The following is a 26,423-nucleotide window of genomic DNA, read 5'->3' on the forward strand; positions in this document are numbered from 1 at the left end:
TTCGCAAATTTTCAACGTACGGGAAAATCCATCATGGTGAAAGTTATGGGTCCTTAAGGCTTTTTGTTCCCCATGAGGAATGAGGCATGTACACCAAGTTTCAGAAGATTTAGACAAATGGCGTGGAAATTGTATCACTTTGAATGAAAAATCACTTTGAAAATCTCTACTTTCACTTTCACTTCTCTCTTAAGATTTTTTTTCTGTTTTTTTGTGTGATTTACATAAGCATATCACAAGCAATTTTATTTGAAAGACTATCTAGGCACATAATAACACTGTATAGCTGTGACTGTTTATAACTATTTCAAAATGTAGCCTACAAGCTCACACTTTAAATGGTCAGTGCTTTGATTTTTAAATCATTAAAATAGCAACAGATCCAGTGAAAAAAATGGAGTGATTGTGTTTACATGCCATTCAAAAACGTGGCAAATTTCACAAGGTAAGAGAGAAATAAAAAAAAACTTAAAATAATACCATTTGTACTTCTCAATTACTTGGGAATGTCTATGTTCAGGACGAAGGCTAAATTGTTACTGTCTCTTTAAGAGGCTTTTATCGCATGATACGATACTTAAGGCACAGTTCAGTTTAATCTTTTGAGAACTGAGAAGTATCATTATTTTCGTTTTGTGCCATGCTTGTTGCATTTGTATTCATTGTGAGATGATAAAATACAGACTGCGTGAATGGTTGATTTTGTTCACTTGAATTTTGTGACGTGTTTCAGAAAAATAATCGCGAAGACAGAGACTGAGCACCCTGTTTATTTATGTTACAAAAGCACAAGGTTTTGTTGTTATTGTAAGTGTACACAAATAAAAGTACACATTTCATAGTTCAGTAATGATGTCTTGCATGTTTCTGTATGGGCAAAAATGACGCAGTATTTTGTTTAAGTTGTTTCCGCTGTTTCGAGAGAAAAATATAGCAGGACGTCATCTGGAATAATGCCAGAATAAAATATAGTTATTCCAGATTTCTTTCTCAACTGTTTGTTCACTTGAGACATAACAGACTCCTCAATATATCATGTATTTTGACACTCTGTTGTATGAAATTGTCCGTTCAGACGCAAGCAGCAGCGAAAGACATCGGAGTGCGTGAGTTAGACGCGACGCGGCTCGCTGTGTCACACAAACAGCTCGCAAACATGTATTTGAGTTGTTTTGACATTTGTTGAGTTGAATAGTGTAAAATCGCTTGAATGTTCAAACAGGCAAACATTGTATACAACCGGCAAACATTGTATACAACCGACAAACCTTCATGATGATGCGAGCAAAAATGATCTCGCCTCGCGGTTTGCGTGTTGTCAGAGACAATTAAACAACATCATTCTCGGAAGTTTTGATACGTTAGGATTGATCAGCCCATCCCTACTTTCTTTAGACATATGTTTCATGTTTGTGTAAGTTTTTGTGACGTGTTTCAGAAAGATATTCGCTTAGACAAAGAGCACACGGTTTATTTTCTTTATTTTACAACAAATAAAAGTACAACTTTCATAGTTTGTGACGATGTATTAAATGTATCTGTATGTGCAAAAATAACGCAGTATTTTGTTTAAGCTGTTAACGCTGTTTCGAGAGAAAAATCTTAACAGGACACCACAGCGGCATCCGTGTTGTTCACAATAATTCATAATTAAATATATTGATACCCAATTTCTTTATCAACTGTTTGTTCACTTGATACATAACAGACACCCCAATATATCATGTATTTTGGTGTATGAAATTGTCCGTTCAAACGCATGAAGCTGTGAAAGCGAACTCTCATCGGCGTGCGAGCGTTAGTCGCGACGCGGCTCGCCGCTGTGTCACACAAACTGCTTCGAAAACATTTATTTGAGTTGTTTTGCCTTTGTTGAGTTGAATAGTGTAAAATCGCTTGAATGTTCAAGCAGGCAACCATTGTACACAACCAACAAACCTTCGTGAAGATCGCGAGCAAAAATGATCTCGCCTCGAGGATTGCGTGTTGTCAGAGACAATTAAACAACATCATACTCGGAAGTTTTGATACGTTAACGCTGTCTCGATAGAGAAAAATCTAACAGGACATCACAGCGGCATCACTAGACCCCTTCAATAATTCATAATTCAATATATTGATACCCGATTTCTTTATCAACTGTTTGTTCACTTGAGATATAGCAGACACCCCAATATATCATGTATTTTGGTGTATGAAATTGTCCGTTGAAACGCTAAGAAGGGAAGCGAACTCTCATCGGCGTCGCGAGCGTTAGACGCGACGCGGCTCGCTCGCTGTGTCACACAAACTGCTCGAAAACATTTATTTGAGTTGTTTTGCCTTTGTTGAGTTGAATAGTGTAAAATTGCTTGAATGTTCAAACTGGAAAGCATTAAGACACACAATTGATTTGACATACCTCCATGCAGACGCAAAAGCGTCTTCTGTAGTCTAAGTCTGGAGCTCCACCCACTAGGAGACCGAAATGCTTCATTAGAGAGATTGCTACAGAAGAGCTGCATGTGGTAGACAGAGTTACTCCAGTAGAGGGAGCCTCTTTGCTCAGCCAATGTAAGTGAATGGGATTTTACATGTGGACCATATTTGTCCAGTAGAGGGAGCACTTTTGCTCAGCCATTGTAAATCAATGGGATTTTAAAAATTTTTGATCATCTTTTGTGTGTACATTTACATAAACACGTCCATTTCAGCCATTTTGTATTGTATTCATTTTTGCTAAGTAACGTTTGGAAAGACATACATACTACACACGTGTGCCAAATTCCAAGTCAATTGGAGCTGAGGTTCAGGAGAAGAAGAGTTTTGTAGGTTTTCCAAAATTTTCACTGTACAGGAAAATCCATAATGGCAGAAGTATGGGTCCTTGAGGCTTTTTTGTTCCCCATGAGAAATGAGGCATGTTTACAAAGTTTCAGAAGATTTGGACAAATGGGGTGGAAATTATATCACTTTGAATTTTTGTTTTTTGGGCGTGGCCTGTAGCGCCACCTATGGGCGAATGTTGACCATTCTTGGTTTGGGGGTACCCGTTGGCATGGAGTATCAATGTGCCAATTTAGAAAATTTTTGACCAGTGACTTTTTGAGCTATTGGGGCTCAAGGAGAAGAAGAATAATAATAATAATAAATATAGCTGCAAGCAGCAATGCGGATTCCTCCTCAAAATGGCAAATCATTTAAAATTGATCAGTAGATGGTTGGGGATAAACCCTCCCGATTAAGGAATTCAAAAAATCATGTCTTTGTCTGAATCCTAAACGAAACATTTTCAATGTACAGGAAAATCCATACCGGACCTTATGGATCCTTGAGGCTTTTTTGTTCCCAATGAGAAATGAGGCATGTACACCAAGTTTCAGAAGAATTGGACAAATGGCGTGGAAATGGTATCACTTTGAAAATATTTTTTTGGGGCGTGGCCTGTAGCACCACCTATGGTCGAATGTGGGCCATTCTTGGTTTGTGGGTTCCTGTTGGCCTGTAGTATCAATGTACAAAATTAGAAAATATTTGACCAGAAAATGGGAATTTTGGAGTGGCGTGTAGCACTCCTAGGGGCTGAATGTGGGCCATTCTTGGTTTGTGGGTTCCTTTTGGCCTGTAGAATCAATGTACCAAATTAGAAAATGTTTGACCAGAAAATGGGACTTTTGGGAATTACCTGTAGCGCTCCCTAATGGCGAATGTTGGCCATTCTTGGTTTGTGGGTTCCTGTTGGCCTGTAGTACCATTGTACCAAATTAGAACATTTTAGACCAGAAAATGGGAATTTCGGCATGGCCTGTAGCGCCCCTAGGGGTGAATGTTGGCCATTCTTGGTTTGTAGGTTCCTGTTGGCCTGTAGTATCAATGTACCAAATTAGAACATTTTTGACCAGAAAACGGGAATTTTGGCGTGGCCTTTAGCGCCCCTAGTGGCTGAATGTCGGCCATTCTTGGTTTGTGGGTTCCTGTTGGCCTGTAGTACCATTGTACCAAATTAGAACATTTTAGACCAGAAAATGGGAATTTCGGCATGGCCTGTAGCGCCCCTAGAGGCTGAATGTTGGCCATTCTTTGCATAGTACTTCAGAGTGATGTCATCTTGAAGCATGTTAGGTTTGAAAAACCATCAGTCAAAATTACATTTGATTTATTGACACGTATATATTGTTAAAATTTGGACATTTACATAAACACGCCCCTTTCAGCCATTTTGTATCGTATTCATTTTTCCTAAGTAGCGTTTTCAAAGACTTCAATTCTACACATGTGTACCAAATTTCAAGTCAATTGGAGCTCACGGTTCAGGAGAAGAAGAGTTTTGTAGGTTTTCGCAAATTTTCAACGTCACGGAAAAATCCATCATGGCGGAAGTTATGGGTTCTTGAGGCTTTTTGTTCCCCATGAGAAATGAGGCATGTACACCAAGTTTCAGAAGATTTGGACAAATGGCGTGGAAATGGTATCACTTTGAATTTTGTTTTTTTGAGCGTGGCCTGTAGAGCCACCTATGGGCAGAATGTTGACCATTCTTGGTTTGGGGGTACCGTTGGCATGGACTATCAATGTGCCAATTTAGAAAACTTTTGACCAGTGACTTTTTGAGCTATTGGGGCTCAAGGAGAAGAAGAATAATAATAATAATAATAATAATAATAATAATAATAATAATAATAATAATAATAATAATAATAAAACCATCAATTACAATAGATTCCCTCCTACGGAGGAATCTAATAATAATAATAATAATAATAATAATAATAATAATAATAATAATAATAAAACCGACAAATACAATAGATTCCCTCCTTACGGAGGAATCTAATGAGGGGTGACAGTGAGGAGCATTTCACTGTTCAAGAAATGTTCAGGTTGAAGAAATTTGTGTCTAAGTTGAAACTACAACAAAAAACTGAGGATGGTTTTGAAACGACATGAGTCATTTTGTTATTTTAAGTTGTTGTTTGCTTTATATCTTTTGATATTACACTATTTAATGAGTACGATAAGGATAGGTACTCTGAATTTGAATGGTGCAAGGGATATACAGAAAAGAGCATTACTTTTTGAGTTAATCAGACAAAAGAGCTTGGATGTTATGATGGTTCAAGAAACGCACAGTGATAGTTTAAATGAAACCGACTGGAAAAAGGAGTGGGATGGGGAAGTAGTGCTTTCTCATATGAGTTCAGTCAGAGGAGGGGTGGCTGTACTTTTTGCAAAAAATGTCCTACCTATTTCATATGAATTGAAACATGTAATACCAGGTAGACTTATGTTGTTAAAAGGAAAATTTGAAAGATTAATTTTTTTTTTTTTTATGTATATGCTCCAACAAGTGGGGCTGAAAGAGTTTATTTTTTTAACAATGTTAATAGTATTTTGCAGGATTATAATGATGATGATTATTTGTTTTTTGGGGGAGATTTTAATTGCACAGAAAACTATGTATTGGATCGAAATCACGTAGAACCACATGCTGCTTCAGCTCGTGTGATATGCAAGCTGGTTGAGACTCACGGTTTATGTGACATATGGCAGGGGGTTAATAATGATGTCAGACATTATACATGGGCACATGCAAGGGGAAATGTTATATCCCTAGCCAGAATTGATAGGTTTTATTGTTATAAGCATCATCTTAATATTGTAAAAAAAATTTGTAATTGCTCCAGTAGGTTTTTCGGATCACAGTCTAGTTATATGTCAAGTATTTATAGCAAATATAAGGGCCAGAAGTGCATATTTGCATTTTAACACGTCTTTGCTAAATGATAAGAATTTTAGAGATGTTTTTTGTTTTTTTTGGGACAATTTTAAGATGAGAAAAGATGAGTTTGAAGATCTGCCTCAGTGGTGGGATATTGCGAAGGTTAAAATAATGATGCTTTGTAGGCAATACACTTTCAATGTTACCAGGGACATAACATGATCTATGAAAAAGTTAGAAACTGAAATAGTTGAATTGCAGGATTTGGCTGATGCTACCAAAGATCAAAGATATTTGGAGACTCTAAAATCCAAAAAATCTTTTCTTATAGATCTATTAGGAGTTAGGGCACAAGGAGCATTGGTTCGATCTCGTTTTTTAAACCTTTCACAAATGGATGCCCCATCTAAGTTCTTTTTCAGTCTTGAGAGAAAGAATGGTCAGAGTCGTTGCATTCACTGTTTGTGTTCTGAAGATGGGCATGAGCTAACAGAACCCTCTGAAATAAGAAAGAGAGCCATACGGTTCTATACTGGGCTGTACAGCAGTGAGTATGTTGAGAACGATGATTTGTCTGCCCAATTCTAAGAAGGTTTACCTAGTGTTTCAGTGAGCTCAAAAACGGAGCTGAAGCGGCAGCTGTGTGAGCAGGAGCTGTGCATTGCTCTAAAAGAGATGGAGGGGGGTAAAGCCCCTGGCATGGATGGGCTCCCTGTGGAGTTTTACAGAGAGTTCTGGGCAGTTTTGGGTAATGACCTGTTGGCTGTTCTCAATGAGAGCTTAACTGAGGGGCTGTTGCCTTTAAGCTGCAGAAGAGCAGTGATTACCTTGTTACCTAAAAAAGGCAATCTACAAGATATATGGGGGAAGTCATCCATATTGACCAGACTTATTGTGTTCCCGGAAGATCTATTTTAAATAATGTTTGCCTTATACGGGATATTTTAAATATTTGCAATCTTTCTAGTGTTGATTTGGGTCTTGTTTCTATCGATCAAGAAAAGTCGTTTGACAGAGTCGAGCACAGATATCTTTGGAAAACTTTAAATGCTTTTGATCTTGGATTGAAATTTATTAATATGATCAAAGTTTGGTTTGAGTGCCCCTTTTAAGGTTTTTAGGGGCATACGACAGGGTTGTGCAATATCGGGAATGTTATATTCTTTGGCTATTGAGCCCTTGTTGAATAAATTACGATCAAAAATTGAAGGTTTTTCTTTGCACCATGGTGATATATTTAAAGTTTCAGCTTATGCTGATGATGTTATAATAATGGTTAATGGGCAGCGAGATATTAACCAAATGGAGGGTATTATAAAAGACTTTGGAGTTATCTCAGCTGCTAAAATAAACTGGGAAAAGAGCGAGGCACTGGCTTTAGGAAAATGGGAGCAGGGTCTACCAGTTCTACCTGATAGATTAACCTGGAAAAAGGGAGGTTTCAAATATTTGGGAGTTTATCTTGGAGATACAATTACAACACAAAAATTGGGATGGGGTAGTAGAGAAGATGGTCGGTAGACTGGCTAAATGGAAGTGGATTCATTCACAATTATCTTTTAGGGGAAGAGTGTTGATAGTGAATAATTTGGTAGCTTCGATACTCTGGCATAAACTGTTCTGTGTGGATCCACCCATAGGGTTATTATCTCAGCTGCAAAGAATTTTTGTGGATTTTTTTTGGGATCGATTGCACTGGATTCCACAAAGTGTATTGTTTCTACCTAAGGATGAAGGTGGACAGGGTTTGATCCATTTGCCAAGTAGAATGGCAACATTTCGTTTACAATTCATTCAGAGATTCTTAACAGGCCCTGATGATCTGGTGTGGAGGAACTTGACCAAGGTCATTCTACAAAGGGTGGAGGGACTTGGACTTGATCTTGGCCTCCTTTTTATGGATTACAGGAAGTTGAACCTGAATGATATATCTCCTTTTTAGTGTGGACTTTTTAAAATGTGGGGACTCTTCACTCTCAAGAGAATGGACAATTCAGACTCTTTATTTTGGCTTTTAGAGGAGCCCCTAGTCAAAGGAGCTCGTCTAGATGTAACGGATGAGGTACGAGGCATCACTCAGAAGTTGTGTGCCTCTGGAACTGTAAAGCTGAGGAAAATTGTCAGTGTGGCTGGCCCTGATTTAAGCAATGTTGCAGCAGTAGCTCTGATGCTGGGGCAAAGGTCAATTCGCCACACAGGAACAATAGTAGAAAAGTGGAGGAAGAAGCTCACGGATGAGGAAATCACACTACTTAAGGATTTTGGAAAGGGTTTGGAAATTCCTGATATAAAAGATCCTGTTCCAAAAATTAGAATTACTCCGGACTTGAAGGATATGTCAGGTCCTTTGCTAGACCTTCACGAGCTGCAAGACTTGGACTTGGATATAGTAGAGGGGAAAGTTCTATATCAGTGTTGTGTGAAAGTTTTTAATAGAGTTGCTTTAAATGGGAGAGTTGATACAGTCTGAAAGGAGAAGCTTGGGATGGGTGAGAAAACAAAACCATTTTGGAGAGTGTTTTATAAACCACCATTGATTAAGAAATCTGGAGACTTACAATGGAGAATTTTACACGGTTCTGTGGCAGTTAATGCATTCATTTCTGTTATTAATCCAAGTGTTAATGATAAGTGTGTGTTTTGTGGTTTAAGGGAAACAGTTATTCATTGTTTTTTAGAATGTGTAAGACTTAAATCACTTTTTGTTTTATTGAGTCAAGTGTTTTCAAAATTTGGAGAAAAGTTCACGCATAATGCTTTTATTTTTGGGGCAGGGTATAGCCAAAAGCAAAGAGTAAAATGGCAGATGATCAACTTTGTGATTGGTCAAGCAAAACTTGCAATCTATATAAGCAGGAAAAATAGAATAGAGAATAGACTTGGTCAAGAGATTATGTGTCTATTTAAAGCCTATGTTAAATCTCGAATTGTTGTTGACTTAAAGTATAATAAATTAATGAATGACATGACATCTTTTGAAATGCAGCGGTGCTACAAAAATATTTTCTGTGCTGTGATGGAAGGGGATTTATCTTTTTCTCTTTTGTTTATTTGAGGTGTATAGTGTAGGATTTTTTGAAATTGATTGTATTGAATAAAATTGTTTGTTTAAAAATTAAATCTCTCTCACACACACACAACACACACAGGCTCCAGATGCTCTTCATGCTTCTGAACAGTAGATGGCGAACTTCACTCACTAATATCACCTGAAGTGCTTCTCGTTTATTATTTGTGCTTCCTTGTTTCCATTCCTCCTGTCTTCAGCTACACACTATTATAATGTGAGGGAAGAAAATGGGGATGAAGGAATTGAAGGAAAACGTAATTGTATCCACCTTATTCCTGACGAGTTTACTGCGTTTTGAATTATGGGTGGCACTTCCGGTTTGGGGAACTTCCATTCAAAAAGTCTGAAACGAATCATTTCAAATCATAAGGTTGCCCTACAAATAAAGCTGATCCGTTTGACTTAATGAGCTATCAGTTTTCTTTCATGTTTTATCAAAGAATAACATGAGAATAACGTAACACCTGGTATTTTAACGTGACATGTTATAACAAGAATATCTATAGTAAGAGCTCTGCATTCTTTTCCTCATGATTATTTTCTTTTTTACTTTAGAATTTCGCTGTAATAGTATGATAAAGGTCAACATATACTGCACATTTGTGGTCTGTTCTCCCGATTTAATTTACGATGTATACCATTAATAATTCACTGGAATCCTCCCCAAATCCTCACATCTCTTTCCAGGTTTGGTTTCACAGGTAAATACAATTTATTATCTGTCAAAATGAATGAAATCACTTTGAAATAGTATCACACAATGCTGAAGTAAAACATGTTTTTTTATTATTAAGGCAACGTATGTTACATAATACAGATTACCACAGTGATATTTAACCGACCGATTTTGCTGTGGAAAGATGCTTTTGGGATTATTCATGGTCTGTTGAAAGTACCTTGTTGATGCTTTTACACTTTTAAATGTCCTTTTAATGTTCAATGGTTGAAGGGAGAGTAGAATAATGTAATGTCATCGTACACGGTTTAAATATATATTATTGCGTCCATAGAGCTAGTCTTTCACTGATTGTTTACAGTTTAACAGAAGTTACACCCATAATTCGCGCAAAGCGTCATGGGGCGCAGGAATACTGTGGATATACACTCACCTAAAGGATTATTAGGAACACCTGTTCAATTTCTCATTAATGCAATTATCTAATCAACCAATCACATGGCAGTTGCTTCAGTGCATTTAGGGGTGTGGTCCTGGTCAAGACAATCTCCTGAACTCCAAACTGAATGTCAGAATGGGAAAGAAAGGTGATTTAAGCAATTTTGAGCGTGGCCAGACGGGCCGGTCTGAGTATTTCACAATCTGCTCAGTTACTGGGATTTTCACGCACAACCATTTCTAGGGTTTACAAAGAATGGTGTGAAAAGGGAAAAACATCCAGTATCGCGGCAGTCCTGTGGGCTAAAATGCCTTGTTGATGCTAGAGGTCAGAGGAGAATGGGCCGACTGATTCAAGCTGATAGAAGAGCAACTTTGCCTGAAATAACCACTCGTTACAACCGAGGTATGCAGCAAAGCATTTGTGAAGCCACAACACGCACAACCTTGATGCGGATGGGCTACAACAGCAGAAGACCCCACCGGGTACCACTCATCTCCACTACAAATAGGAAAAAGAGGCTACAATTTGCAAGAGCTCACCAAAATTGGACAGTTGAAGACTGGAAAAATGTTGCCTGGTCTGATGAGTCTCGATTTCTGTTGAGACATTCAGATGGAAGAGTCAGAATTTGGCGTAAACAGAATGAGAACATGGATCCATCATGCCTTGTTACCACTGTGCAGGCTGGTGGTGGTGGTGTAATGGTGTGGGGATGTTTTCTTGGCACACTTTAGGCCCCTTAGTGCCAATTGGGCATCGTTTAAATGCCACGGCCTACCTGAGCATTGTTTCTGACCATGTCCATCCCTTTATGGCCACCATGTACCCATCCTCTGATGGCTACTTCCAGCAGGATAATGCACCATGTCACAAAGCTCGAATCATTTCAAATTGGTTTCTTGAACATGACAATGAGTTCACTGTGCTAAAATGGCCCCCACAGTCACCAGATCTCAACCCAATAGAGCATCTTTGGGATGTGGTGGAACGGGAGCTTCGTGCCCTGGATGTGCATCCCACAAATCTCCATCAACTGCAAGATGCTATCCTATCAATATGGGCCAACATTTCTAAAGAATGCTTTCAGCACCTTGTTGAATCAATGCCACGTAGAATTAAGGCAGTTCTGAAGGCGAAAGGGGGTCAAACACAGTATTAGTATGGTGTTCCTAATAATCCTTTAGGTGAGTGTATAGCACAACTCTACAGCACAACTCTACACCACAACTCAACAGTACAACTCTACAGTACAACTCTACAGTACAACTCTACAGTACAACTCTACAGCACAACTCTACAGCACAACTCTACAGCACAACTCAACTGCACAACTCTACACCACAACTCTACTGCACAACTCAGCAGCACAACTCTACTGCACAACTCTACTGCACAACTCTACTGCACAACTCTACAACACAACTCAACCATACAACTCTACTTCACAACTCTACAGCACAACTCTACTGTACGATAGAGTACTTCACAACTTTACCATTCAACTCTACTTCACAACTCATTGGCTTTGAGTCACAGACACACAGCGGCTCCAGAACAAAATCACATCAACACCTGTGGCCCTGAGAGAGAGTTTGAGTTTAATGTTGCAGGGATTCAGTTTCCTTCAGTTCTGTGTGAATATTGTGTGTGTGTGTGTGTGTCTGTGTCTGTGTGTGTGTGTGTGTGTAAGAGACAGCTTCTCCTCATATGGTCCGTGTTTCCGGCTGTTCCGCGTCTGTGCTGCAGGGGGCGCCACTGCTGTGCGTTCACACGCCGGAAGTGAGTTGAGTTTGCAGAAGTTCTGAGTCAAATCAGTTCAGCGGGTCATTAGATTCACTTCTACACTTTAAAGTTTTAACTCTCCTGAAGCACATGCACTCGCTTATGCAGATCTACACACACATGCACTCGCTTATGCAGATCTACACACACATGCACTCGCTTATGCTGATCTACACACACATGCACACGCTTATGCAGATCTACACACACATGCACACGCTTATGCAGATCTACACACACATGCACTCGCTTATGCAGATCTACACACACATGCACTCGCTTATGCAGATCTACACACACATGCACTCGCTTATGCAGATCTACACACACATGCACACGCTTATGCAGATCTACACACACACACGCTTATGCAGATCTACACACACATGCACACGCTTATGCAGATCTACACACACATGCACACGCTTATGCAGATCTACACACACATGCACACGCTTATGCAGATCTACACACACATGCACTCGCTTATGCAGATCTACACACACATGCACGTGTTTACTGACGATTATATGATGAAGATGCTGTTGATGAAGACGATCACACGTGTGTGTGTGTTACAGCTTCAGTTCCGCTGATGTTCACGTCAGTGCATTAGACTGTGATCAGAGCTTCTCTCTGCAGGTCAGTGTGTGTGTGTGTGTTGTGGCACTCGGGCGAGCAGACAGACATCTGTCCCCATGGCAACAGCCACACACTCTATGGACTTCCTGTGAGACAGACTCCAGCGGCTCTTTATTTCTCTCTCTCCCTGGAGATGTAAATATGACATGCAGATTTGAAAAGAGAGAGAGTGAGAGAGATAGAAGATAGAGAGAGAGTGATAGAGATAGAAGAGAGAGAGAGAGTGAGAGAGATAGAAGAGAGAGAGAACTTTTATTCAGAAATACAAGCCAATCCATTCTCACATGATGATGATGATGCTGATGAAGATGATGAGGATGATGATGATTATGATGAAGATGACGAAGTGCATCAGTGTTTTCATCACTTCATTCTGCAGCTACAAACAGTGTTTGGTCACTTTTAGACACATTTGAAGCTCCTGTTGTGTTTTTTTTATATTCTTTTTCATGCAGTGTGTAATATAGATGTTTGTGAATGTAAACGTTGTGAAGTTAAAAGTACTCGATAAATGAAGTTATTGTCTGCTAAAAGAAATGATGTAATGCGAATCCCACTGCCTTACGGTTCTTCGTCACTAGAAAATACATTTGCATAATCATATAATGCTCGACGATGTTGTACGTTGTCCACAATGAGCTTTGATCATAAAACTAAGCATTAAATATCATCTTACTAAGACATATTATTGACAGATATTGATATTTATATGCATTTTATGTCAGTATCTGCTATTCTGTTATAAAGATCTCATTGATTTACATTACAAGCATCAGTAATTCATATAAATATCAGCATCTGCAGAAAACAGCATATTTTTGCTCAGTTTGAGTCTGAATAAAATTGAGCAAAACGAAAATTTAACAAAATAAAATTCCTCCATATTCTCACTATATCAGTCTATATGAGCCACAAAAGCCTGACACATCAAATATGATACATGCAAACTTTTTATTTTTGCGTTTTAAAGGGTTGTCTCCCTGATTTCCCTCGCAGTAGAGAAGAGAAGATGTTCTGCAGGGTTTATCAGCTCGTGTCTCTCTGGACCGTCTGTCTGCTGTCTCCATTCAAATTCAAATTCAAATGAGCTTTATTGGCATGACTTGTACAGTATTGCCAAAGCATTGGCCATTACATAGGCAATGAACAAATAATCAATAAAATTAATCAGTGAACAAATGCATGAATACATTTATATATCAAAAAAAAAAAAAAAAGAAAAAAATCTTTTGAACCAACATTCAGACCCTAGTTTTGTCCACTGGCTGACTCTCGTGTTACATACTTTGCTGCTGTTATGATTGAGCTGGAGTTTTCTCCCAAAATATAATTTAATTTATCTGAATTTGGTAATGCCATAAAATTTGGTTCTAGTTGTTGGAATCTAGTGAAATAGTCCGATCTAATGCTGTGATAGTGATCACAGTGTATGAGGAAGTGTTCTTCTGTCTCCACCTCTCTCTGAGAGCACAGAGAATACAGTCTCTGCTCTCTCGGCTGCCACCTCTGCCGGTGCCGTCCTCTCTCTACAGCCAGACAGTGGGCACTCAGCCTGTATCTGGTCAAGGTCTTTCTCACTTTATGCTCTTTTACACAGCTCAGGTATTCTGCTGGTTTATAATCTCTTTTCAGGTTTCAATAGAGTTCCATCTTTTTTTGTGATTTAGTAGCATCTTTCCAATAGGTAATGTAATTTAGTTTTTGTAATTTTATAATTTGGTTGGGCCAGATAGTGCTGTGCTGGTCTGGCTGTAGTTTGAGCATCAGCTGTGAGAGTGCGCTCCGGGGCCGGTTCTGCTCCTGACACCGCAGGGCTTCAGCCTGATATGAGCTCGGGTCACTGCGCTTCAGGTGCTGGTAGAATTTCACAGCTCTTTTTTGGATACTGATCAATAGGGGGTATTGTCCTAATTCAGCTCTGCAAGAGTTGTTTGGTGTCGCTCTGTTTACTTTTAGGATGCTTTTACAAATTTGGGTGTGCAGTTTCGATTGCCTCTTTTTCCCATTTTGAAAAATCTTGGGTTTTTAGAGGTCCCCATATCTCGCTGCCATACAGAGCAATGGGTTCAATTATTGCTTGTAGGATTTTTAGCCAGGTTTGAATTGGAATTTCATGTCGAATAGTATTTTTGATCATGTAGAAGACCCTCATTGCTTTTGCCTTCAGTTCATTCACAGCCAGATTAAAGTTCCCTGTTGAACTCAGTTTTAGACCCAGATATGTGTATTCATGGGTGTGTTGGAGGACTTGGTTTCCTGCTCTAAAGATGTATTTATTTTCCCTACACCTGGATCTATTTTGAAAAATCATTATTTTAGTTTTTGCGAGGTTAATTTTGAGAGCCCATGTTTGACTGAATGTCTCTACGACATCGAGGAGCTGCTGTAGTCCCTCTTTTGTTTTTGACAGAATGACTAGATCATCTGCAAAGAGGAGACATTTAACTTCTGATTGCGTCAGGTTTGGGCCGGGGGCAGTGGAATTATTTAATGCTTTGGCTAATTCATTTATATATATGTTAAATAGAGTAGGGCTCAATGGGCAACCTTGTCTGACTCCTCTTTGTTGGGAGAAAAATTCTGTTCGCTTATTTCATATTTTTACAGCACATGTATTGTTTTTATACATGGTGCTGATCAAATCAAATGTTTTCCCTCCAATCCCATTTTCCAATAGTTTTAGGAGGAGTCCTTCGTGCCAGATCGAATCGAAAGCCTTCTCAAAGTCAATAAAGCAAGAGAAGACTTTGGATTTATTTTGGTATACATGTTTATTAATGATCGTGCGAAGAGTGTAAATGTGGTCTGACGTTCTGTGTTTGGGCAGAAATCCAATTTGACTTTTGTCCAGAATTTTGTGGGTTTTGAGAAAGTTCTGCAGTCTTATATTAATAATCGAACAGAATATTTTCCCCAGGTTGCTATATGCCTCTGTAATTGTTTGGTTCATATTTGTCTCCTTGTTTAAGGATTGGCGTGATTAGGCCTTGGTTCCAGGTGTCGGGGAAATATCCTACTTTCAAAACAAAGTTGAATAATTTGATTATTACGGTTTTGAATTTGTCGTTGGTGTATTTGATCATTTCGTTTAATATTCCATCAATGCCACATGGGTTTTAAAGCATGTAATCTATCTGTAAGCTCATTTACTGTGATTGGGAAGTCCAGGGGGTTCTGATTGTCTTTAATTTTTTCTTTCAGGATTTCTAATTTGGTTTTGAATTCATTTCGAGCAGGATTTGTTTCAGTTGTTTTGTACAGATTTTCAAAGTGTGTCCTCCATATGTTCCCGTTTTGAATGGCCAGTTCTTCCTGTTGTGGCCTATAGAGCGTGTTCCAATTGTTCCAGAAGTTACTGGTGTTTATTGACTCCTCCATTTCTTGAAATAATTGTTCTGTGTGTTCTTCCTTTTTTACTCTTAGAGTTTGTTTGTATAGTCTAAGGGCTTCTTGATATTGATGGCGGAGTTCTTCATTGTCAGAATCTCTGTGTTTTTGATTTGAAAGATTTCTTACCGTTGGGATATGTTTGCACTCACTGTCAAACCACATTTCTTTGGTGTTTTTTGGTTTCCTTTTTGATGATTTCTTTTTCAAATTGCACATGGATGCTGATTGGTGGAATATTTTGGTAATGTCGCTAAGTGCCAGATTTATGCCTAATTTATTTTGTGAATATGTGTTCATTATGAATTTGTCCAATAATAATTTGATTGTTTGACTTTCTATTGCATTTTGATAATTTTCTGTGCTGTTATTTGTCCACTTGTAGGGTGGTTGCAGCTTCAGTAAATCAGAGGGCTGTCTGTGTGATTCATTGCTATGAGTTGGTCTTAAATATAGTGTCATTTTACAGTGGTCTGACAGAGGTGTTTGAGGACTGACTGTGAATGCCCTGAGATGCACTGGGTCGATGTCTGTAACGAAGTAATCCACAGTACTGTTGCCCAAGAAGGAATTAAAAGTGTAACAACCAAAAGAGTCTCCCCGTATACGGCCGTTCACTATATACAGGCCCAGTGATCGACAGAGCTCTAGTAGGCTTTTCCCACTTTTGTTTGTTAATTTGTCATAATTGTTTCTGAGGTGGTATGAGGGCAGAGAGTGGCTGGTGTTTGTGATATAGTTGTCTCCCTGTGTGTTGACAAAGTCTGGTTAATTTCCAGTTCTGGCATTTAGATCGCCACACATTAACACATTCCCTTTTGTCTGGAAATGGCTGATCTCATCTTGTAGTATATAGCACACAAGAAAATGTGACGGTCTGTGGAGACAATGTCTTTTTGGATTTTTAGCCAAATGTTAAATTTTCCGATTTGTATAGCTGTGATTGAGTTTATGAGGTGTGCTCTATACCATATCAGCATTCCCCCTGACTCTCTGCCCCGAGTCACCCCTCTTAATTTTGTCGATGGTAGAACTATTTCCCTAAATCCAACTGGACAGCCAGTGGACAAATCTCTAACATTCCATGTTTCTTGTAGTATTATAATGTCAGAGTTCTCGATTTCTTTTTTAAAGTCTGAATGTTGGCTCTTGATACCAAAAACAGAGGACCTCAGTCCTTGAATATTCCAACACGTGACTTTCAGGGAATATGAGCTCATTAGATAATCACATTTGTTATTTCAAAGCAAGACAGATATCAGTATATTGAATTGACAAATCAAGAAGAATATATTAAATATTATGATCCAAGAAAATAAGTTAAATGTATAAATTAGGTCAAATAAATATACAAAGATATCATATTCATATTACATATACATATATATATACATACACACACACATATATATCGATTTTTTTTTTTTCTTCTTTTTTTTCTTTCAAGAAGAATAAATAATATGAGGTTTCAAAAAATCTGATATAAAATGAGTATAAAATAAACATATACACATGCATACACATCCATACTTTTTTTTTTTTTTTTTTTCAAGAATAATAAATAATAGATTTCTGAGAATCTGATTTAAAATAAGTAGAAATAAAACACACTCTCACACATACACACTTATACATACATTTTCATTTTCCTTACTCACTTTTTTTTTTTTTTTTTTCTCTTTCTCACTTTTTTTTTTCTTCCTTTCCCTTTTCCTTTTTTTTTCCCCCTTTTTTGTGAGTCACTAACCCATGAGATGTGAGCACAGCACGGTCAGCATGTGCTGGATGTTTGTGAGGTCTCTGGATGGCGATGAGGCCGGCTGGCTGTAGGGTGTGCTGGGGCTGCAGTGGGTCAGTGATCTGCTGGCTGCTTCAGCGTAGCTCCGGCTGCCCGGCTGCTGCTGCTGCTGCTGTTCACGTGGATGAGAAGGCGAGGGGGCTTCAGGCCTGGTCATGTAGTGTGTTCCAGGGGGAAACACAGAGCCTGTCGTGGGGTTCCTCCTGTCAGAGCTGAAGTGGTGGAGGGGGTGGTGTTTTGAGGGGTGTCCCTGCAGTGGCTCTATGGGATGTCCATGAGGACGCTGCGGTGCGCTGGAGCTGCGGTTGAGTGCGATGTCCTTCAGGGTTTTGGCAAAGATGGGGACTGCCCTTCTGTGGAGGTGGACATGGTCGTACATGCTGCTGAGATTCAGTGTGGGGTGCTGAGCCAGGTGTACATTGGGCTTTAGGGCACAGTCTCTGGATACTCTAGCATTTATATGCCTGATGGTGTCTGGGTGGAAGTCCGAGCCAGTAGCAGGGTGGAGAGGATGATTTTGGAGTTGGGGAAGTTGGAGGATGCCTTCTCAGTCACGTTTATGAGAGCTGTAGCTACTCTCTCTCGCTGAGCTCGGAGGTCGTTGCTGCCGGTGTGGATGATGATGTGGCTGGGGGAACCCAGCTGCTCTTCACACAAGAGCTCCAGGGCCTTCTGTGTGTTTGGGCACCACATTTTTTTGACGTTTTTTCTTGGAAACAGTCTCTTTTCATCGATAAACTTGCCATTGGAGTCCATGAGGAGTATAATGTGAGGCTGTGATGGACTGTAAGAGTCTGCTGGAGGGCTGCTGGGCCGGGTCTCTGTGCTCGCTGGAGGAGGAGGCTCCTCTGAGCTCTGCTGTTCTCCTCTCTGTGTCGGCTGCTTCTCCACAGCTGACAGCTGTATGTGGGACTCTCTGTCCTCTCTCAGCTTTCTTATCTCCTCCCTCACTACAGACAGCTGATTGCTGTACTCCTCTCCCTGTTTTTTCATTTCTTGAGTTTCTTTTTTAAGCATTTCTATTTCTTTCCTGTAGTCGGCTTCTTTCTCTGTTGGATCAGTCTCCTTCCCTACTCTATGCATCTCCTCTCTCAGCTGCTCCAGCTCCATCTCCCTGAACTTCTCCTTCATGTCGCTGATGATGCTGTGTAGAAGGGAGATCTCCTCACTGCCGTCCCTGGACTGCTCAGCTGTGGACTGATGGCTGGAGGTCGAGGGGTCTTCTGCATGCTTCTGTGTATTAGGGCTGATCTTGTTCAGCTGAGCTTTTTCTTTAATTTGCAGGAAATCCTTTTCAAATTGTTTCAGCTTCCCCTGGATCATTACAGTCCCATTTTTATATAGGTTCGCTGTTATTGTGACATCTGAATCTGAATCCTCCCCTTCTTTAATCTGTAGTTTCCATCCATTACTGATGCCCTTTCTAATTACTGTGGGGTAATGATGTCTGATTGCTGAGTGCCAGGCTTCTGGGTCTTCTGTATAGAATATGATGTTACTGACCTCTCCATTCCTGTATAGGTCTGAGTACAGGGTTTCTGGATTGTCCTTGAGGAGCTTAGGTGGTGGGCCGAGTCCGTCTATCTCGTTTAGTTTTTGATTTGATAGTTACCCAGCAGCTGTCTGGCTCATTTTTTTATTTGTCTGTATGAATAATTCACAAAAGATTACCGATTGTTTCCAACGCCAATTGTTGCACATTAAAGTATAAAAATAGATTTAATTTCGCTAGCTGATCACAAACGCTGGTCGGAGTGAGATCCAATCAACGCTTGTGTTGTTACCTTGTTGAATTGATTTGGCCAATCACGTTATTCGTTGAACCGGCGCCGCGTGACTCAGCGTCAGTCTGAAGCCAAATGAGTCTACACAACCCAACCTGGAGAGACCGGGCGTGTCTCGGCAAGACAACGTCAAGGTAAGATTTGTTTTACAATGATTATACACCCCTATATCTTAATGCTTTTCATATAAGTTGTATTTAAGACTGCAAGCTATACTTCGTCGTGAATATATGCGTTGTCGTTGATGAGAACAGTAGCCACGAAAGAATGTTGGTAGTGGAGCAGTAAAGCTAGGTCTAACGGTATGTTGCTTAAGCTAATCCAAATCATTTGGTACATACACAATGAACTAAGCAAAGATTATTCAAATACGGGATAATTACGGGTAAATATTTAAACGGGAAGACAGTAGGAAATAATTTGACAGGTATGTCAAGGTTGGATTGGTTTATAGCAAGCTACCTAGGCTACAAGTAAGCTAGACTAATTATCAGCTAAAAAGAGTGCAAAGCAAAACAAAGAAATTATTTCAAATCAACTTTATAGTGGTAGTCATGGAGTTATATAAGCCATTTATGGTTGATTGTCACAGTTTATACAATGACACAATTCTGTGCATGGTATGCACATATGGTGGAAAAATATTGTATTTAAAGATGGCTGTTTTTGAGCTATTTAACAAAATTATTTGTGGTCAGAACTGCAGTAGTCTTGTCAAGCTCGTTTAAGATGGTTAGCATCTTAATACAAAAGTCAAGATGAAAAATGTAATTTAAAATGATCTACTAATGTGTGCTTTCTGTGTTTATTTATCTGAATATAATTCAGTTGTTTATCTAACACACAGACAGGACAACATCATATCTCTCCACACCCAAATGACTACAGAGGTGATCGTTGACAATCATCACATCAACAGCACCATGAATGGAGCAGGTCAAGATCACGGAGTTGCTTAGTATCCACATCACAGATGACCCATCTTGATCTATCGACACCACCAACAGAACCTGGCCAAGAAAGTCCAAAACCCTCTGCACTTCCTCCCACAGTTGAGGAAGGCTCATCTCCCACAAATCCATCCTCTTAACTTTCTATAGGGGAATCATAGAGAGCCTCTTCCTTCCACCCCCACCCTCCAATAACCTAAGGGCAGCTGATTGACTCTTGCACAAATACACTGGTAGTTTACACTATGATGCTGCTACATTGGTTTATTTTTTTATTTTTAAATTTGCTATGAACATTTGACCCCACTTACACACATATTGCACTGCCTTTTGCTACTTGTCATGTCATCCACTTGCACTGAAATACTATATTAATTAGGGATGAGTCACGATTTTCGAATATTCGATTAGTTGATTTTATTATAGAATATTGAATAGGATGTGCGGGATGATTGTCTTTAAAAAATCCCCATGTTTTAGTTGTGGTTATAAGTTGCAATCCTAAATTCACATAATATTTTTATACATTTTATAAATATATTCTTAATATTTGTTGTTTTTGTTTCTATGTTTGAGCTTATATATCTCAATATTAATAACAGTCTGGTTAATTTTGAGTCTTGAAATGTAAACTCTCAAGGGTTGGCTTTCTAAATATATGTTGGTTATGTGTATATTCAGAATGACTTCTGAGCAGCAACCTTTTTATTTTGGGGATGTCATGAATGCATCACTTGCCAAAATTGGGGCTGACTAGTAAGGGGTTAAACGTATATAAATGAAACGTTTTATATAAAAATTATACATTTGATACAAACCTTCACTGTTGTTAGCTGCATTTTCTATCTTCTTACGTGCTCTTCTTATGTGTTCTTTGTTGGTGAAGAGCATGTAGCATTCTCTGTGAAATCCAACATTAGCCGGCACATCTTGGACGTCTTCGAATTTAAGTTAAATGCCAATACGGCTTTTTCAGCTACTGTACTCTCTGTGGTTTGCAGGTTCACCCATAAATTTGTACATTGAACAATCTTTGCCCAACTTGTCTGGGAAAGGGGGTTACAGGGCTTTTTACATTTGAGGCTAAATGGATAAAACACCTCATTTTTACCTCAGTATTACTGAACTACAGAACTAAATTTACATTTTTAATGATTTACAGCAAAATTGTAATTTCAAGAACGCAGCTTCCTGGTCATCTGTGTTCATTATTTACATTGGTTGTCAAGGAAACGGGAGGTTTTCTAACGTTATGATTAGTACTCCTGCTTATTTGCCGGTTTAAAAAAGTAAGAGTTTGTAAGGACATTTTGCGTCAAATGTGCAAACAACAAAGTTGGAAACAATGTCTGTAGTACTTATACGATTTTATTACATGACCTCAGCAAAAAAAGGCTTACACAGCTGTGAGGTAAGTATTAAATTAATAATTTCGAGGTCCGGCCCACCGCCTAGCTTTTCTTTATGTTTTTTCTTTAGGATCTCATTGGTAGCTTTGGATGGGTATGTTACAGGGATTGATTCTGTCATTTTTCAAATATTCTGACAGTTGCTGGCAGTTTGTTGTTGTTGTTGTTTTATGAATGTTTATATCTACTGGAGTTAGCCTTTATATTGTAGCTTAATTAAATCACAGTTTTTGGGCAAATCTTTCTCCAAAACAAAGGTGGTTGATTGTAGATATTTTGTGTACTCACATGGAGTTCCTCTTTTCCTCTATCTCGTGGCAGTTGTGGGACCTTTAAGCCTTCTGTCAGCCTTCTGTCTATTGGTTGTCAGCTAGTTGTCTTCTGCTGATTTTTCTTGATCAATTCAATGTCCTTTTGTAGTTAATATGTTGCAGAAGGTCTTATTTTAAAGAGTTTTATCAAAACTGATTGTCTGTCTTGTCTTAAAACAACATTTAAAAAGAAAAAAATCAGGAGCTCATTTTCTTGCTGCTGCTGAACGGAATTCTCTCTCTCTCTCTCTCTGTCTGGTTTTCCGGTGTGACTGTTGAGCGAGAGTGTGTGAGCGTGGTGCAGAGCGGTGTGAGTTTTTTTTACTCTCTTTTTCTGCTTATCTGGTTTCTTTTTTTTTTTGGTGTTGTTGTCGGTTTTGTTTATTTGTTTAGTTATTTGGAGGGTCGGGTACGTGCTGTCCGTCAGTCGGAGGCATGGCGGCCCAACAAACACAGGGTTTGAATACACTCACGAGACGCCACGCAATTAAGGTAGCATCAGAATGTGAGCATTGAGGCATGTTGTTTGGCCGTTGGAGTTTTAGTTGGACATTCTAGCGTCTTGTCCGCGTCTAGAATGAACAATGCGACAGTAGTTTTTCTAGATAGTGTAGACAAGGCAAATGAGTTGGTTGAGCAGGGAATTGTCATCGATGGGGAATTTATTTCAGTTACTTTCTATGCCAGCGAAAAAGGTAATCATTTCTAATGTACCACCTTTTGTTAGTGATGCAATTCTAACTCAAGCGCTGTCGCGCTATGGTAAATTGGTGTCACCGATAAAAAAGATCCCAATCAGTAGCTGAATCGCCGTTATTGAAGCATATCGCTTCTTTAGGCGCTCAGTATACATGATAATTCGGATGACTGCGATTTAGATTTAAATTTGAATTTTCAGTATTGAGGATTTTAGTTATTCAATTTTTGTCACGACTGGTAAAGTCAAATGCTTTGATGTGGCAATAAAGGGCATTTAATTCGAATTGCCCAACCAAAAATGTTGAGGGAGAAAAAGTAATGAAGTAGTTGTACAGGGTAAGGAAAATGATGGAAAAGAAGGTAATATGGATGTTCAAGAAGAAGGTTCGGTAGTGGTGGAGAATGTGGTAGATCCTTCGGTAGAAATTGAGGCTGAAGTAGCTTCATCTCAGATTGAACAAGCAGATCCAATTCCTAAGAATTTACCTACAAGTAGTGTTTTAAGTGTTTCTGATAAGGTGGTTAATCCTTCAGAAAGAAAAAAAGGTGCAAATGGTGAAGAGTTTCAAATCAGTGTAATGGCTGAAGAAGCACAGTTGACACCAGAACAAGAGCAGTTTTCTTTTAAGACACCGCAAAAAAGAAAGATGAAAAATAAAGTGCTAGATGCAAAAATCAGTAAGACAACTGAACTACGAGATGAGGATACTCAAGAGACGGAAAGTGACAGTGATTCGTCTGAATGCAGTGAGAGTTTTTCGCAGGGTGAACTTAATGTACGTAGTTATGATCTTGAGGACATTAAATTGTTTCTCAGGTCAACAAAAAATAAAAGAGGTGTAAAAGTGCAAGAATATTTTCCTGATTTGAAACAATTTGTGGATCGGGCAAAGAGTTTGATGGCTAGTAATTCATTTACCAATAAAGAAGCGTATAGGTTGAAGAAAATAGTGAGGAACTTAAATATCGCTCACAACAATGATGTTGTATAAGTGGAAGAAAAGGAATATTTTTTCCTGTTGGTATGGCGTATTGTGTTCTTTCTCTTTCTTTGCCTTCTTTATGAATGAAATTCATATTGCATCTATGAATGTTAATGGGGCTAACAATTTAAAGAAAAGAGCATATATTTTTGAGGAAATTGAGCAGAAAAATATAGACATAACTTTTTTACAGGAAACTCATAGTAGTGTGGAGAATGAGGTTGACTGGATGAAGGAATTTAGAGGATTATCCGTTCTAAGTCATTACTCCAATATAAGTGGTGGGGTGGCTGTTTTATTTAATAAAAAGTTTAAACCAAGTTCATATGATGTAGTTGAAGTTGTGAAAGGCAGACTGTTAAAAGTTAGAGCTTCTTTTGAAAATGTTGTGTGTGTTTTTATTTGTGTTTATATTCCAACGGCACCTATAGAAAGATTTCTTTTTTTGGATACTCTTTGTGCAACACTAAAAGATTGCGTTTCTGAAGATTTTCTTTTTTTGGGTGGTGATTTTAATTATACTGAGTTGGATATGGACAGGAATCATGTTGAACCTCATATGGCTTCACGTAAGAGGTTAATTCATCTGATTGAGAAATATGATTTATGTGACATTTGGAGAATGATAAATGGTAATGAAAAACAGTATACATGGGCACACATGCGTGATAATTATATATCACTGGCGAGATTAGATAGATTTTATGTATTTAAACATCATTTAAATTTATTTAACAAATGTTTTATCACGCCTTTGTCTTTTCTGATCATAGTATGGTAAGTTGTACGTTTATTTTAAATTCAGTGAAATCCAAAAGTGCTTATTGGCATTTTAATACAAGTCTTTTAAATGATAAATTATTTATTGAATCGTTTAAATTTTTTGGAAATCTTTTAAAGAAACGAAAACGTCTTTTAAATCCTTACAGCAATGGTGGGATTATGGAAAGGTACAAATAAAGCAATTCACACAACAATATACTCGGAATGTTACAAAAGAATTTAAGCGTTCTGTAGAATTTCTTGAAAAACAATTAATAGATTTACAAAAGTTGTATCAATCCTCGGGTGATAGTAATATTTTGGAAACTTGTTTGAAGAAAAAAGCTGAACTTAAAGAGCTGTTAGAGTTTAAGGCACAAGGTGCTTTAGTTCGTGCTCATTTTTTAAATATTGACCAAATGGATGCCCCTTCCAAGTATTTCTTTGGTCATGAGAAGAAAAATGGGCAGAAACGTTTAATTCATGCCCTACGTTCTGAGGATGGAAATTTGTTATATAATCCCAGACAGATTCGTGATGTAGCAATGGTTTTTTATCAATCCCTGTACAAAAGTGAACTCAAGCCGGAAAAAAAAGGAAAATCTCCTTTTCTAGAGGATTTACCAAAGATCTCAGAGGAGTCCAGTGAAGAACTGGAATGTAGCCTAACCCTGGGAGAGCTGTATAAGGCACTCCATGATATGGAGTCTGGGAAAGCACCAGGTATAGATGGGCTTCCAGTGGATTTTCTGAAGGCTTTCTGGTCGGAGTTAGGAGTTGACCTGCTAGAGGTTTTCAACGACAGTTTGCTGAAGGGTGGGCTGCCGTTGAGTTGCCGAAGGGCAGTAGTTACTCTCCTTCCGAAAAAGGGGGATCTTTCGGAGATCAAGAACTGGAGGCCGGTATCACTTCTGTGCAGTGACTATAAATTACTTTCTAAAACGTTGGCTAAGAGAATGACTAAGGTAATGGGACAGGTGATCCATTCAGATCAATCATACTGTATACCCGGTAGGTCAATATTTGACAATATTTCTTTGATTAGAGATGCTATACAAGTTTCCAAATTATTTAATATCAACTGTGGTTTGTTGTCTCTTGACCAAGAAAAAGCTTTTGATCGGGTTGAGCATGAGTTTTTATGGAATATTTTAGAAGCTTTTGGTTTTAATGAGAATTTTCTAAACATGATTAAAATTCTTTATAGTGACATAGAGAGTATAATTAAGATTAATGGTGGCTTATGTGCTCCGTTCAAGGTCAAAAGAGGTATTAGACAAGGTTGTTCGTTATCTGGAATGTTGTATTCTCTTGTCATTGAACCCCTTTTACAAAAAATCAGGAAGAATTTAGATGGTTTCAAGATACCTTTATGTGAAATTGATTTTTGTTTATCAGCTTATGCTGATGATCTCATAATAGTAATTAATAAACAAAGTGATATACATGTTTTAGCTAGACTGATAGAGGACTTTGGAAAATTATCATCAGCAAAAGTCAATTGGAAAAAAAGTGAAGCGTTTTTATTAGGAGATTGGAAGGAAGGGAAACCAAGACTTCCTGAAGGTTTGTGTTGGAATAGGTGGGGTTTGAAATATTTAGGGTTTTTTTTGGGAGATGATAATTTGTTACAAAAGAATTGGGATGGTGTTTTACAAAAAGTTAAAGGACGTTTAGATAAATGGAAGTGGCTTCTACCCAACATGTCTTATAGGGGTAGAACGCTTATTGTAAATAATTTGGTTGCCTCTTTGTTATGGCACAGACTGGTTTGTATTGATCCTCCTGTGAAACTAATAGCCGAAATTCAAGCAGCTTTTGTTGATTTTTTTTGGGATAAACTTCACTGGATTCCACAGAGTATTTTATTTCTACCTAAGGAAGAAGGAGGCCAGGGGTTGATTCACTTACAGAGCAGGATTGCAGCTTTCCGACTACATTTTTTACAAAGATTTCTTGACGGACCGATGAATGTGAGTTGGAGGGCAATCAGTTGTGCCCTACTTAAGACTGTTGGAAATTTCGGAATG

Source organism: Xyrauchen texanus, chromosome 31, assembly GCF_025860055.1.
Source record: "Xyrauchen texanus isolate HMW12.3.18 chromosome 31, RBS_HiC_50CHRs, whole genome shotgun sequence".
In the NCBI taxonomy this organism is placed as follows: domain Eukaryota; kingdom Metazoa; phylum Chordata; class Actinopteri; order Cypriniformes; family Catostomidae; genus Xyrauchen; species Xyrauchen texanus.